A 16,324-nucleotide genomic window follows, 5' to 3' on the forward strand; every position below is an offset into this window, starting at 1 on the left:
ACCGTAGGTCCTGAATCCTTAGCCATTCTGCTATGGGGTATACCGGTTACCGTAGGTCCTGAATCCTTAGCCATTCTGCTATGGGGTATACCGGTTACCGTAGGACCTGAATCCTTAGCCATTCTGCTATGGGGTATACCGGTTACCGTAGGACTGAATCCTTAGCCATTCTGCTATGGGGTATACCGGTTACCGTAGGACTGAATCCTTAGCCATTCTGCTATGGGGTATACCGGTTACCGTAGGTCCTGAATCCTTAGCCATTCTGCTATGGGGTATACCGGTTACCGTAGGTCCTGAATCCTTAGCCATTCTGCTATGGGGTATACCGGTTACCGTAGGACCTGAATCCTTAGCCATTCTGCTATGGGGTATACCGGTTACCGTAGGACTGAATCCTTAGCCATTCTGCTATGGGGTATACCGGTTACCGTAGGACCTGAATCCTTAGCCATTCTGCTATGGGGTATACCGGTTACCGTAGGACTGAATCCTTAGCCATTCTGCTATGGGGTATACCGGTTACCGTAGGTCCTGAATCCTTAGCCATTCTGCTATGGGGTATACCGTTTACCGTAGGACTGAATCCTTAGCCATTCTGCTATGGGGTATACCGTTTACCGTAGGACTGAATCCTTAGCCATTCTGCTATGGGGTATACCGGTTACCGTAGGACTGAATCCTTAGCCATGAACAGTAAAATTTTAAATATCTTACATTACAATTTAGAAAAAAATTACAAATATTTAAATACATTTTCCCCCCCATTTCAACTTAATTATTCCCTCAATTTTTTTTGGGAAAAGAAAAAAATAAAAGATTTAAACAAAATAAAACCAAAGGTAACTATGAAGTTTCTTTAAATAACAGATTACCAAAAAAAGTAACGTGAATTTGCACGTTGATTTCAACCTCAGCTCCATAAAAACAGTCAAAATCAACTAGGACACAGCGAACAACCAGCTAGTATTATGATTCTACGGCTGGAAAAGGATTGCTAAAGCTGCTCCTGACCTGAAGGACCCGAACTTAGGTGCCCACGCTGCCCGTTTCTGCCCAGACTCTCCGACCACGGAAGCCATCAGCCACACCTGGCTAAGAGCATCCACCTCCACAATGACATTAACTACGCACCGGCTCCACTCTAGAAACATCAGCTCAGCACAAATTACATCCAGCGCAGAGTTACAGGCCGACGCTCTGCTACCCATTGCAGTTGAAGGCTACAGACTATGTGTGAATAGAAACACTAATTTAATTAAAGATCGAAAAAAAATCTAATTGTAAAAAGAAACCATCAGATAAAAGCTTGGGGAAAATGTCCAGCAGAAATAAACTTAGCCAATAGTCAATCAAAAGAGGAGAAGGTAAGAGGCTCAAAGATGCATTTCCGCACACTGTGGACAGGATGCACAATAATTGTAAGATGTTATTTTCCATAATATTGTAAATTGCTGTGGTCCCTCCAGCAGATATTTAGTGCTATTTAGAGCACAAAAACATTATGACGACAATGGAAAGGAAAACTCTGAATTCAGAGACAGAACATGGGAATGGCATTCTGTTATGTTACTGTAGGCTAGAAGCGCTTTACAGTCTGCTGAAGGAACAGCAAGTGGAAACTCAATGGTCGACATGGATATTACGTAAGCGTGAGGTTATGCTCTATATTGCATGCCGGTAATTTTCCCCCCCCAAATGCACTGTATCTATAGTACCAGTGAGGTGGTGGTTTTTCTCATCCATAAAAGGAGGTGGAACTGAAGAATGATGTGTTTTTCTACCCAACTCTGGAAACGTGCTGAATGAGGCAACACCTTTAAAGGCTGTTTAGTCAGTTATCAGAAGGGAAAGAGATACGGCTGTTTGCTTTATGCTGTGCCAGAGTCAGCTGCACGGGCAGCACCGCAATCTCACGCCAAGGATTCGGCTGATGCAGGGCGCGCCCTCACTCCCTGCCTCCAGAGGGCCTGTCTCCATGACTGCCAGATCCCACGGGTTCTCGCTTCACCGTCGTCCACAGGGCTTGTTTTCCGGAACAGCCATACAGGTGGGGCCCCCCCCGTACATAAATAACAGGCTGCATAGGGGGCCAGGGGACTGAATCTTGCTTGTTAACCTCTGAGCCAATGAGACATGCTCATTAAAACCTTCTAGCCAATGAGACATGCTCATTAAAACCTTCTAGCCAATGAGGCTCACTCATTAACCCAAGGAAACATGGCATGACAAACCAGGGCCCATGAAACCGGCTACTCCCATCGTGCCCTGGAAAAAGTAATTAAATTCATCAGTATTATCGCTAAAAAAATAAATAAGAATACAGAACTCCATCATACATGCAAGCAAATGTTTACTGCACCTAAATTCCCTGCAATCATGTCATAATAATACAAAAACAACCAAACTGTCATAAAAGAGGTCACTGCTTCCACAGGGAATATTTTATTTCCTTCAGTTTGTGCCGTGGGGCAGTCTGAGCGTTACTGAAGGAGAAAAAGCGACACCCAGGTGCTCCATCCAGTCTCTGGCGTCTGCACTCATCTAATTTTTTCCACCGGTGGTGCCGTGGGGTACAGACAGCACACAAACACAAAGTGCCTTCCTGTAGCTGCCCAAATGGAGCGCAGGGTCCTTCAGGAGCCAGCTGAGTGGGATTCGGTGTGTTCCGCTAATCTCCAATGGGTTCTGGTCTGACCTAGTCCACTGTGCCGTCGGGGAATGCAAAAAGGTGACGATCAAAGAGGATCAACGTCATTTGTAACCTTGCTGGGATGCAGGTTTTCATCAACAGGAATAAAGGATAAAGTTCAAGCCCGCCCAACATATAAGATTTGAATTAAATTTTTAAAAATCTTGCCCTTCTACCCCGTAGGCCATAAGGTCACATCCCACAAATGATTAAGACATTTCTGGTGCTGACTAATACCATACAGGACCTGACACACATCATAGTTTAGCATATTTCCACATGATCCCCCCCTACTAAAAGCAAAAAAAAATGTCGAATTTCTGCATACACAGAACGCAGGCAAACGCTCTGCCATTATTATGCCTCAAGGAACAATTCAAAGTGTTACTACAAATCAAAGGACATTCATTATAAAAAAAAGGGTTTTTGTGACCTGTGAAATGAAGGGGACAGACGCTGCTAATGGCCGCTACGCTGGGCCTGATTCACTCGTACCCTGATTCAGTTCAAGGACACCTTCCAGCTGGCTATTTTCTTGCGGCACAGAGGGTATTTCTACCAAAGATCTACCGATAAATGTACATCATTATGAGGTAAAAAGTCCCCCAGAGTGGAATGAGGGCCTTTCCTTAATGTGGTCTTCAAAAAAAAAACGTGAATTACAGCCTCACTTAACCTAACATTTTCAGAATCACTTTCAAATCAATCAACTTTTTAGAAATGCTGCTTTTTAAGGTATTTATTTCACCTACATCTACCAGCTTATAACTAATACAATGCAGTGCCTTTACGGCTCTGGTCTAGAGGCAGCATGATTGGCTCTATAAGCACAAACCCTGGCCATCATTAAATCCATCTATGCGTCCATCCATCCATCTTCGAACCACTTCTCCGTGGAGATTATCCCAGAATAGGGCACAGGGCTGGGGAACACCCATGTAATTATACTCCACGGGCAATTTAGAGAGGCCAGTTAGCCTCACTGCATGTCCTTGGAATGGGAACCGGTTTGGCTGCAGAAAATCTACAAAACCCAGGGAAAGCAAGCAAACTGCACAGACACAGAGCGGAGGCGGGATTCAAACCAATCCTGAAGCGAGTGGCAACAGCACTGCCCCTTAGCCACCATCCCACTCTTTATTAAGAAACATTAATTAATATTCACCATAATAGCGATAACAGAGACATGTGGCAAACCTACCAGAATTTTCTTTTTGGCACATTTTTTTTGACAGAAGTGCAAGCGTAAAAATCATTCGGAAAACGTTCACTCACTGTGAACTCTCAGGATGCATATCTACCAGTCAACAATTTCTGTCCAATCAGAACAACGGATTTTGCAAGGCTCCGCCCACTGCAGCTAAATGACCACAAAATGAAGTTTCTGACGTGTTTCTCCAATCAAAGTTTATTGATAGACTCACTTTCCTTTGATTAAACTCTATAATATTCAATACATTATGTACGTATCACCATTGAAAACATTTTGTTAGATACATAAAGGTTTGATCCAAGCTTTGGAATAGAAATACTTGTCATGCCCTGAGCTTCCGGGTACGGCCTCCAAACTCACCACCACCCCTTACTGGATAAGAAGCTATGGAAGATGCATTCAGAGATGTATGGATGAGTCACACCACTGATCAACGTGCTCCATGCAAACCACGGGCGTCGCCGCCATTAAATCTGAGGGGGTCACATTTCATAATTATTCATTTGGACCCCCCCACATTTTACATAAAATATTACTTCACCCAGCGCTGTTTTCCAGTGTGTCCCCCCCCCCATTCAAAATGCTTCCGACGCTTCTGATGCAAACAATCAGGTATGAGAAGCAGCCAATGGCAATATACTCATAAACACACCATAATCCCACACGTCTGACCTTAACTGCCAGGAATGTTATCTTGGCTCTCAGCATCCAACTCAAACAATGACCTCCTTTGTGTGGAAGCTGGGAGTAAAAGGATTCTTTCATTTAACCTAAATTTTAATTAAACAAGGCCTTGCCAAACAGAAAAAAAAAAAAACACACTGTGTACGACAACCTAGAGTAATACTACTCTGTCCTGACGCACATCTGTGTGCTTTAAAGCTCTAACCCTGAAAAAAACGAGAACACTGGCATCCCACCCAGAGCATCACCTTGCAGGGGTGGTGTCTTTGAATAACCAGTCATTCATACTCTGCTCTACAACTCAAAGTTTACTACAACTAATGTTCCTTCTAGGCAACACATATAAATTTATGTATAAGCTTAACCTTAATCCCTAACAATCTCAGTAAAAGCACTTCACTCCCCGACTTAAATACTTTGAACTATATGTGCGATTCTCTTGTCCATCTATATTTAAACATTTATGACTAATTCCCATTGAAACTATAAAAGGTCAGTATGTTCCTTTCAGAAAACACCTCTGCATGTTTACAGTCCTTCATGATTCAAAAGTAAGAGCAGCAGCGAGGCTGATGTATTTTCTGCTATGTGTAATGGAGGATTACATGGACTCAATGTATTGCGCAAATGTATAAATGCTCTTCTACAGTGTTCTGTGTCACCAGGACTCCATACATCCTGCTACACCGATTATTCACCAATTACATAGGCATGCATGGTGCACTTCTACAATAACAGTCCCAACTGAACTAATGTGCACTTCTCATCATTCCCTAATTAGTGTAGCTCTGCGCTAAATTATCTTAAGCGACATACTTAACTTGGTAATGCATTCATAGTGAAATGAAACAATTTATCCTGGCAAACATCTTTGCTAGTATTAACGTGAACACAAATATCCAGAAATACAACATGGGATTATGTATAATGCATTATAGATACTTTCATAATGCATTATAATGCATTCATAAACATGGCTATAACTTTATTAAAAGGCATCACACATTATAGCCATGTTTATTATGCATTATGCTCTATGAAGCTCTCATCTATAACCCACTATAAATACTCAACTGGTTGGTTGAAACAAAATCTTGGTCTGGATTTGTAATCTCTGGACCTGAAATCTCCACTTCTGATTATAGGTGAGAGCTTCATACAGCATTCATAATGCACAATAAACATGGCTATAATGTGTTATGCCATTTTATAAATATTTATAACCGTGTTTACAACATTTCATAATGCATTATGATGGTATCTATACCTGACTGCTTTCAGTGTTACCAAATTCATGGATGAAAAATAAAAATGATGACATTTCTTTTCCAAACCAGATACTGACTTATACGTGTATATATATATATATATATATATATATATATATATATATATATATATATATATGCAAGACCACCAGCTTCTGCTATTTACTAGGAAAGCACAAGAGATTCCTTTAATAAGTGGTTATTTAAAAGGAGGACATTGCAGCCATAAAGGGGCAGCCTACATGAATCTGGCTGATCAGCAGCCACAATGTGCACGGGGGGGTTCCGTTTCTTTCCAGCGCAGCCCACTAAAAAGCATCCTGTTCCTGAATAAACATGACATCACACCCTGCCTCCTTCATTTTCCTCCCGCGGCTGGTTTTCATGTGGTTTATCTGTCCCTCCGGGTAGTTTGCAAAATGTTTTTTTTTTTATTTTAATTATTTTCCTGAGCTGTCACTCCTATCTTCAAACACGAAGAGGGGAAGTTGGCGGTTTCCCTCTGAGGGAACACACAGCACAAATTGAAACATGTTACACAGTAAATAAAAAGATAAAAGTTTCATGAAATTAAAAATCTATGGAGCTGAAGTTTTTCGCTGCCTGTTTTGTACCTCCACACAAACAGCCATGGGCCTTTCAATCAGTGTAGCGTCTGGGTTGCCAAGTTGGACATGTCAGACTCCACCACAAACTGAGTGGTGACATGTTCTCCAAACCTGACACCAATAAATATCCACTGAATGCAGATCTCAGATGCCTTATCCCACTGTCCTGATCATTGGGCTGAATACCTGATGTTTACTCTGTCCCTTCCTAGCACCCAGCGGCAATGTTTACCACCATTCAAACCATGCATTTGCATGGGGCCCCCAAGATTTGAAAGCTCCCTATTGGCCACAAACAATCAGTACACTGGGGGGCCAAGAGAGACTTTTTGACTGAGTAGCAAAAACAACAAAAAACCCATCCCTGCTGGCATGCCATAGCCTACTCAGGATCCTTTAAAAATGTGTGATCAATCATGATCTATTTCAGACTCCACAGACAGCAACCCCATGCAAACAGTACGGTAACAGTACGGTAAGTATCATACCACTTACAGTACAACACATTCCTATACTATTATAAGAATACAACAGAATTAATGCAGCAGTTATCGTTCTAATATTTGAGAGATTTCATCATCAGAACTGAACAGACAGCAGGTGTCCATTATATCAGGATAATTCCTAGTAAGTGGACAGGCCACTGACTGAGTATTTCATCAGATCTCTGCACATGTGAATATTACCGACACCTGGTGAGTGGTAGTAATAACATTGCGTAGAGCAGACTGGCAATATTATTAGCTCGCGCACTATGGCGCAATAACCACCCCCTCCCCCCGATCGCGATCAGGCATGTGATTCTCTTTTATAAGACATTTCTACACTAAAGTTTCCTTACAGTAGCAGCCAAACAGATGTATCAAAGTACTTTTAAGAAAGATGCTCATTAAAGCACAAAAACACACAAGATTGCACAGCATCAACGAACAGCGAATAGCGTCAGACTTGGACTCTTCACTGCGTGGGAAGTGATTGTGTCTGCAAGCTAACCAGGTTCTTCTGACTGGCCACAGGGCACGTATGAGGAATGTAACCATCACATTAAACACAACGCACCTCTACCTCAGTTTCCGCTACGGTCGACAGCGTCGAAGACACAATATCCATCTCTGGGTTGACACCACCTTGACACTGAGAAGAGCCCTGGAAATCTGCCCTAGCAGCAAGAATGTAAACGGTCATGATGAACCATGTCTCTTGAAGTTGGCCCCTTTGCTCTGGAGTGTGGAAGCGACGGCCCTCCCTCCTCTCCCTGCCAGGTGGGATGGGGAGCGTCAGCAAACGGCAAATCCTGCCACAGACTCACGGGATGGATTCAGTCCCAGGCTTTCAACTTGGCTGCTTCCACATCATTCATCTAGGTTCTTCTTAGTCTAAACACCAAAATCTCAGGCTTGGCACAGCAACCTGAATTCTGGTTAAAAAGCAGTGAGTAGGGTATAAAAAAAGAATACCAATTTGTACCTTTGCTTGTCACTGGGACTGTACCCTCAAGGGTCTGCCAATTGTACCCTTAGCTGTAGATAATTGTACCTTTAAGGTACAGAAATGGAGTCTGAGGATCATTTCTGTACCATTGATGGTACGTTAATGCTGTTTGTACTTTTGGGATGTTCTTCGGAGTCCATTTCTGTACCTTAAAAGGTACAATTACAAGGCACAGCCCCAATGATAACAAAGGTACAAATTCTTATCCTTTTTTCTGAGTGTAGGAACTGTACCTTTTAAACCACACACCAGGCTCATCTGAGCAGACATAGTTCCTTCATTATATATTTTTATACATTTACACATATTAGTGCAGATTTCAGTGTCAGTCCTGCTTCCAGCAACTAACTGTGTAATTAATTCAAGCCCTTTTTTTTGTGACTTGCTAGCAGTAAGTGAATCTCTCACTGGTTGACAGTCTATAATGCAATGAGAGCAGCTTGCTCTGTTTTCAACTCATGCCAGCAGTTACTCACAGAATAACAAAGCGATAATTTCATTAATACGGCGTAAATAAAGAAGCTCATCCATTCATCCATCCATCTACAGACATTTCCTGATGAGGGTCATGATATAACAAAAAGTATAAATATTATTAAACAAAAAGTACATCTGCTTAGCCAGATGTATACTAGCTGGGATTCATTAGATAAAATAAAAGGCAATAATTCTAAAAACCAAAATGCTACATTGTGCACCGATATGCGTGATTAATGCAGTTTAATTCTGAGCGGCCCGACCACTTAATTCCTGTTGCTGTGGTGTTTGGGATGAATCCAATTTTGTTTGAAGTGTCAGCGTGTGACCTCTTCATTCCTTTCAGGAGGCTTCGACGGGGACATTGAAACGGGCAGACTGATGAAATGAGCCGGGCACAGTATGGTGTCCAGGTGTCCCGTGCTTGCGAGATTGAAAAATGGTACATAATTCATTCCTGCCCTTACCTAATATTAACCCGGCACAGTGCTCACAATGCTTCCTGAATAGGGGTCTACAGTAATCACTATGCAGTGCACACTGAAGTTGTTTTTCAGATGCATGTACCTGCAATAGATGAACCTAGAAATGAATCACCAGATGTAATTACTTCTTTCCACCAGCTAAGTGTCAAATCACTCATTCTACTCCCAACAGCTGTAATTAGACTTAATTCCACCCAAACTGACAGTGGAAGGAGTCGCATGCAGATTAGCGCTGATGAAACGGCTACTCTGTCATCCTGAATTTATTAGTTAAACTTGAAATCCAACACCTCCCCCCTCCCCCCCACCGAATAAGTGGTTACAATTTTAACAACTTTAATAACTGTAAAAAAACAATGCTTCAATGATGAAAATACTAAGAAAGGGAGACAAAGCACGGAGTGAGCATGTTTACCTGCTGAATATTTTTTTTAATTCCTACCTCTCTCAGCTCCGCTACCGGTCGGCACCCGACCCCTGGTTACCTGCATCGACCGAGCCCCACGCGCAGCTAAAAGCGGTCCGAGGTTACAGAGAGACGCCACTTAAAAGACTGACGCATCCAAAGTCTGCACAGAGAAAAAGGGTTAAAAAAATGCAAGGAGCCGTTTTCCGTATGGATAAGAGGGCTCTGGAGGATTTGGGCAGAACATAGGGGGGAGTCCAGAGCTATCGGGATGACCTGGCTAAACAAGGCATGACACTGAACCCCCACAAGTACCAGGGATTCCTTTGAAGGGTCACACTCAACCAGAAAAACAACACTTCCTTACGTAACATTCATAGTGATATTTTAAAATCCCCAGAGAAATTCTGTGGTTTCCAGTACTGCGAATCTACTATTTGCTGCCATAAAAACAGTGTGTAATTTAGGAAAATGCAATCCCAGCATATCCAGGGTCACTTAACAGAGGTTGCTCTGTGAAGAGTACGACTCCTTCTTAAACAAAATAGATAATTTATTCCTCCCCAGGGGAAAATTGTCATTTCAGATGTAGAAATGAAAGCAACTATGGAGGGAGGGGGGAGGGGGGGTGTCACAGCACAGGGTCAGCCAGCATGCAGCCCCCCTGGAGCTGGGGGTTAAGGACCTTGCTAAAGGGCACAATAATACACTGGCCCAGGGATTCGAACCTGCAACCTTCTGATCACAGCCCAAGAGTCCTAACCTGCTGAGCCACACACCGTGATAGAATACAATCTACTATATAACTCAAATTTCAAAGAACCAGATCTCGTACAGACATCTCTAGGGTTGTTGATACCCATCACTTGTTTTGGCTTGTGGAATTCTTCACATCCTTCTCATGCTTGCAGCAAGATAGCATGTAGCACGTAAGATCAGAAGGTTGCTAGTTTAAGCCCTCGAACCAGCAGAGTGATTTCCTGATTGGGCCACTATGCAAGGCCCTTAACCCCAAATACTCCAGGAATTGGTTTTGTTTGTGCGTGTGCACCTGCCTCTGTATGCCCTACAAAGACCTGGCATCACATCCAGGGTGTGTCCCACATGCAGCTGTAAAGGCTCCACGTTCATCACGAACTTGCTTCGGATAGGTGACTAGAAAATAAAAAAAAAAAACAGAAGGGTGTATCCCTTTTCTGAGATCAACAGCTACAACTTTTTGAAGATACAATGTTTACAATTTTTCATACCAAGAGGAGACAGGACAGACTGAAAATTACTCAGGCCTGAAGAGAGAGAGGCCTGATGGGAGAGAGGCCTGGAGGGAGAGAGGCCTGAAGGGAGAGAGGCCTGATGGGAGAGAGGCCTGATGGGAGAGAGGCCTGAAGGGAGAGAGGCCTGGAGGGAGAGAGGCCTGAAGGGAGAGAGGCCTGGAGGGAGAGAGGCCTGAAGGGAGCGAGGCCTGATGGGAGAGAGGCCTGGAGGGAGAGGCCTGATGGGAGAGAGGCCTGGAGGGAGAGGCCTGATGGGAGAGAGGCCTGGAGGGAGAGAGGCCTGGAGGGAGAGAGGCCTGGAGGGAGAGAGGCCTGGAGGGAGAGAGGCCTGGAGGGAGAGAGGCCTGGAGGGAGAGAGGCCGTCAAGCTGCTGGTACAATAAGCAGCGGTCGGAGACAGCCAGCTCGAGCTCCATGAAGCCTTCCAGAGATTCCTGAGGCTCGTAAGCCGTCAGTTACTGAACAGACTGATCCTTGGATCCAACGTTTACCACTCAGCATACAGAGCCAGCTGAGGAGACCTAAAGACATCCATCTGTCACCAGAGGAAAACATCAGCTGTCATCTTCCACTTTCCAGATTTCTGACTTATATCTGCCTGGATTTTGGCCTGAATTCCTTTTTTTTCCAGGAACAGCTACATTATTCTCTTTGGCTATAAGACACTACACGCATCAGCTCTGGTAGGACCATGCCGTCTGAATAATAACACTAGGCAGGGATGTTATAGAAACAGCCCCTCTGCTGAGACGAGCCACACTTCTGTGAGGTGCAGGCCCAACGCTTCTCCTGAGAGACCCATGGAACAGAATTGTAAAGATCTAACCAGGCAAACAAATTTCAAAGAACACAGAAAAACATCTAAGTATCGATATCAATTGACTATAACAAAGAAACACCCATGTGTGTTTCTGGTTCTTTCGTCTAACCGATGAGCCACCACTTGCACCCGGGCCTGCACCCCTCTGGCGCCCCCTAGTCCACAGCCGGCTGTGTTTCTGCTGCTTTGCCTCCAGTTGTCCACTGTAAGTGGCCAGCAAAAGAAATTCCAATAAAATGATGAGAAAATAAATTCTCCTTTGGCATGTTTTGATATCACATCCATGGATCCTCACAGCCACCTATCCTGGTGAGCAGCAGGACAGGAGGGTCTTGGTCATCATGACAGTTCATTGCAATTTGGAGGGACCCATTATCCCAACTGCACGTCTCTGAACTATGGGAAACCTGCATGACCCAGGAGACCATGCAAACTCTACACACAGAGAGCGGAGGTGTGATTCGCACCCTTAACCCTGGAGGTGTGAGGCAACATTGCTACCTACCGAGAAACTGTGCCTTTTCAAAAACATAGATGCAAAAGCACGGAGGTTTTGGAATGATGTTACCATCTACAGTAGGGGTCTCCAACCTTATCCGCAAAGGGCCGGTGTGTACACAGCTTTTGGGGAAAACCTTTAAGTCACCTGTTCATACCCAGGTGTGAGGACTCTTCAGTCAATCAGTCCTCTAATTAGTAATCCAATTATAGAGTTGCAGCGAAAACCCACAAATACAACAGCCTTTTCTGTGTAAGACAGCCCACCCCAGATCTACAGTATATCAACACAGAGATTTCATTTCAGGCAGCAATTATTTACAAGTGCAGCTATTTATTTTTCAAGCATAAGAATGTGGTTTTGAGTGATTAATATGCACACAACTCGACAAATTACTGCTTTACCCTAAAGAATTAACAGTTAGCCTGGCTGCCCTGTAAATACAGTAAAAATTCCATTCGCATATGTTATTATGATTAAGCGATTGCCCATATCTGGGCAGAATGAATCACAGATGGTAAACTAGGTTATAAATATTTACCAGTACAGAGTGCAGATGAGCGCCGGAATGGCAAAGCACTCCGATCCAATTCCTCGCAGGCCTGAGTAGCCGCTCCCCGCACTTGGATGGTGTGATGGCGTGCCAACTCCTGAGTGGAGCCTGGATGAAAGGGAAGGAAAACACTCAGGGATCAGAGGGGATAGAGATGTCAAGTAGACCAAGTAACAGATGATGTCATTTTCCTCGAGGTTGGACTCTTGATCCAAGCCTCCCGTGTAGGATTCAGAGTAGATCTAGGCATGATGACTGCTAAGCCAAAAGACAAAAGAAAATAATTTAAACCTCAACTCAGTCAGGCCTATGCAAGGTCACTCTTCAGTGCTATGTAGTAAATCCATGCACAAACAATAGCACTCACTAGCACTTAAACCCATGAGCAAACTACATGCACAAACGTGCCTGGATTCCTGATCCCCTTACAATCACGGGCAGTTCAGTTTCATAGGTTTTCATTATTATGCATGGGAAAGTCGTACTTTATTTCTTAGAAATAGCTTTTAAACTTTTAAATACCTAGTAGTGTCGTGGTAACGGCTTTATCGTAGTCATAGTGCCGGCTTAAACAAAACACGGTATTGTCACAAATGCATCACAAGACCAGGCTGATTTTCACTAACGCCTGACCTCTACAGCTTATCATTCGTTTACGTTGCAATACTTTACTACCAGCAAAATAACGCTTAAATTGCAATAAAAACATAGAGCACAAATCCATGCAAGACGAAAATACATATTGTTTGTTGTATTGTTGTAACGGCGTTAAATAAGCCAGCCGGGGATGTCACTGAATTGTCCCCTCCCGTTCACGGGTATTTATAAAAGTTAACAGGAACAAATCCCTCAGTTAAAACTCAAGCTGACCTTGCTTGGAAAAAAAATAATAAAACTTACAGTGCAATTAGTTACTCCGTGATTAAAATAACCTGATTTAGCGTCAAAGCGAAAATACGAGAGAGGTGCGTATTATTTATATGTTGAAAATATATATGTATCATTTTTTTCGATAAAAAAAAATCTGGACAAGGTTAGCCATTTAATTAAAACATTAAACGCTGCTGGCACTTCCAACGCTGAACATGAAAACAAACTAATAATTCATCAAACACGACAAGCAACGTAAGCTGCTGTTTGCGCTTCAGACATTTAGTTAAATTATGGCGGGCGACACAATAATGTCATTCTATGCCAATAAGTTTATGGACTATCGATAACGAGCTCTGATTGTAAAGTTCATAAATCGAAGAGCGATTTATTGAACATCTGTACCTAGCGAAAGGCAGTAAAGTGCAGTTTACTTCTATTCCTTAATATAAAATACACTACAATGTAATTATAAGGAAATTGAACGTTTTAAAACTGGAAATTGCCTACTCAGTTTTATTCTTGCATGCAAACAGAACAAAAGCCTTTTATACTCATTAAAAAAGCTTTATAGAAACAATAGGCGCCTACATTCCTACTAAAGGAGAAACCCGTATATAAGCCACGTATAATCTTTAAAATAAGCCTGGATCGTTATCTGTCTCACCTACGAAGACGGATCCACTTGAATCGGGTACCGTGCGAAATGTGGCGGAGGAGTAGCGCGCAAAGGCGTCTATTGTCACCCGGAGCGCCGATGTGCGCCGTCCGGCGGTACCGCTGCTCGCTACCTGCCCCCCAGCCCGGCAGCCCTTACATCTGCATCACGCATCCCAGCCCACATCGCCCGGAACGCCAGCGATCGGTGCCACCCCCGCTCACATCCATCCCATATCCCGCCCCCCGAGTCATACCCCCACCCCCCGTCGGAAATATCATTTGACAGCGGGGATCCCTGTCGCTTGCCCGCCAGCTCGCCGTACTTTAGGGACGATAGCAAATCCATTTTCGCCCCAATACCAACCAAGGGCTCGTTCTTGCTTATTCAGCTTTTTATCACGGCCCCCAAGGACGGCTGCTGTATTTATAAACGTGGAAGCGCTTTAAACGTGGTTTGGTACAGTGTTTTTAATTAAGCAGCACAGTAATGGCATAAATACTGTATTATAAATCTCTTTCCCGTACTGCCTATGGGGTGGCAGTGAGTCTGTCGCCTATCGCAGGCAGCACAAGGCAGGGGGAGACCCAGGGCTGTATGCCAGTCCGTCGCAGGGCAATCAGACACTTGCACACAGGCACTGGTGCCACACACGTGGTTTTGGGGCAGATGAACCCATGGAACCCGTGTAACTCCACCGTGCAGAGACGGTATGGACCCCTGCATTGCCGCCCCATTGAGTCACTGTGACACTATTATTATTACTACTGTAAGTATCCTGTTCACTTTTGCACCCCAGAAATCATCAGCATTTTACGAGAGGTACAGGGACTGTTAAAAATAGGAGTCCGTTTGTGCCTCCGTGCAGCTGCACCAGCTAGCGTGACATAATCCGGCAGATACATTTTTACTATATATTAACCTTCACTTTGTCAGTATAACCGCATGAGCGGATTCATGAAGGTCTCATCTACAGAAATGTCCGTGACCGTAATACTTACGTTACCAGTGGCCAGGTGCAGTAAGGTCAGGGTCACCTTCCTAAAGAGATCCCCCCTCCCCATAACACACCTGCTCCTTTATGGGTTTGGTTTTGTATTTGTTTGACTTTGCAGAGCACCTGACCGGTCCCACTCGTTTTGAAAGGTAAGCAATTTGCAGTCCGCCCGGAAACGACCGCGATATACGACGGGAGCCCGCCGTGACTCCGGCGGAGTTCGCCCCCGGCGCCCAGGGAGGGGGATAGACGTGGGACTCGACGGAGTTAGGGAGTCCGATCGGCCGGGGAGCACCGTCTCCTGCTGGGAACGCACGTGCACGCTACGTCACGACGCATATAAAGAAGTTTCTTGTATTGATTTCCATTCATTCCCTTTGCAATGGAGTCAAGCTACATAATGTCTGTCTGTCTGTATCTATCTATCTTTTGACTGCTGGTTGACCAGTGGACACCAAATGGTCGATTGTGATCAACAGGGCGATCGGTAAAACATTTGGAGTCACTCCTGAAACACCTCCCAGTCCCCCCCCCCCCAAAGACAAATCCCTTGTATATTTAACACACATGGTCAATAAAGATGTCTGATTTCTGAAGTACCCTTAAGGGAGCTACTTAACGGGATTTACTTCTGCATTCATAAATAGGTGAAATTGGTCACTGTGTCCAGAGAGCACGTAATATAATATAATATAATATAATATAATATAAGGAAATCGGGAAAATGGAACATGATGCAATAGTACAGCCAGGCTTCTGCAGCTGCCATAGAATGGGGCAGAAAACACATCACGTGGGCAAGGACAGGCACGGTTGCTGGACACCGCGGACCTCTGTAATGTCCATGCACCTCCACGGATTCACTACACGAGTCACGATTTAACACTGGCGGCCTCGTGCAATTACCTCCCATGTCAGTGTCTGGGTCGCTCCTGGCTGGGGACCCCAGGTCCAGGGCTAACGTACTTTGCCCGCTCTCTGCAGTGTGGATTCCCTGCTCCCTCCAGATGATTGTTATGCATGAGATTCCAGCTTCCTAAGCATTCAGGCTGCACTGTGACAAAGCAGCCATCTGTAGGTATTTCAGAAAAAAAGAACCAGCAGTTTCTGCCATTAGAGGATGTTTGCTCTCTTGCACTTCCGCTTTCTGTTGCGTGACAAGCAGAATTTTTTTTTTTTCCCCCAAATGTTTTTTTTTTTACCCCCCTAACAATTTACTTGGGAATTTTCCTGTGAACAAAAAATAATGAATACGAAACAACCAAAGTGTTCTCTCCTCTGTTAGAGAGATAGATATTTTTCAGGTTCACTCATAACACAAAGTCACAGT

At 44.0% G+C, this 16,324-nt stretch overlaps 1 protein-coding gene across 1 annotated transcript in view; it reads right to left on the reverse strand.

Annotated features, from left to right (window-relative positions):
• The window catches only part of pde4ba (phosphodiesterase 4B, cAMP-specific a), a 99,879-nt gene extending 85,729 nt beyond the window's left edge, over positions 1–14,150 (reverse strand). Inside the window, exons 1-2 of the mRNA XM_023794451.2 lie at positions 14,007–14,150; positions 12,458–12,577 (exon numbers count right to left, since the gene is read on the reverse strand). The gene's annotated coding sequence lies outside the window, so the exon portion shown is untranslated. The remainder of the gene's footprint in view (positions 1–12,457; positions 12,578–14,006) is intronic.
• Positions 14,151–16,324: the final 2,174 nt, after the last annotated feature.

The sequence above is a fragment of the Paramormyrops kingsleyae genome, chromosome 15 (assembly GCF_048594095.1).
Source record: "Paramormyrops kingsleyae isolate MSU_618 chromosome 15, PKINGS_0.4, whole genome shotgun sequence".
Lineage (NCBI taxonomy): Eukaryota > Metazoa > Chordata > Actinopteri > Osteoglossiformes > Mormyridae > Paramormyrops > Paramormyrops kingsleyae.